The following is a 480-nucleotide window of genomic DNA, read 5'->3' as shown; positions in this document are numbered from 1 at the left end:
GGCCGGCGCGATGGCTCGGTGGGCATCTCCCTGTGGGGGAGGGACGCCGTGGGCGGGTGGGCTTGTGGCATCTGCCCGCCTGGCTTCATCCACCGAATACCCTTGCTTCCCGATGGGGCTTTAGGGACGGGGTCCTCCTGCACGTCAGAACCGTGTTTTCCACGTCCCACCAGCTGCCGCGGCGTCTCCGGAGGGGACTTATAGAGAGCATTCAGTGGTGCCACAAGTCCAATTCCTGGCTCCTTCTACAGAATGGGGAGCATCGTCAAGCCTGCAGACTTGCAGTGGGGCTGCCTCTTGGCTTTGGATCCAGATACCATCCAGAGGCTAGTGACTGTGTTGTTGACGTGTCCTTACTTAAATGTTTTCGGGACGGGCGCCTAAACTTGAATGGATTGGAATCGATTTCATTTTCGCTGAGCACCAACCACGTGGGGCAGTGCAAGAATTTCAGGATTACTGGCTCCTCTCTTCTTGGAA

This window comes from Carlito syrichta, unplaced genomic scaffold, assembly GCF_000164805.1.
Source record: "Carlito syrichta isolate Samal-C Ts95f unplaced genomic scaffold, Tarsius_syrichta-2.0.1 Scaffold302085, whole genome shotgun sequence".
NCBI classification, from domain to species: Eukaryota; Metazoa; Chordata; class Mammalia; order Primates; family Tarsiidae; genus Carlito; species Carlito syrichta.
This window is presented reverse-complemented; position numbering follows the sequence as displayed.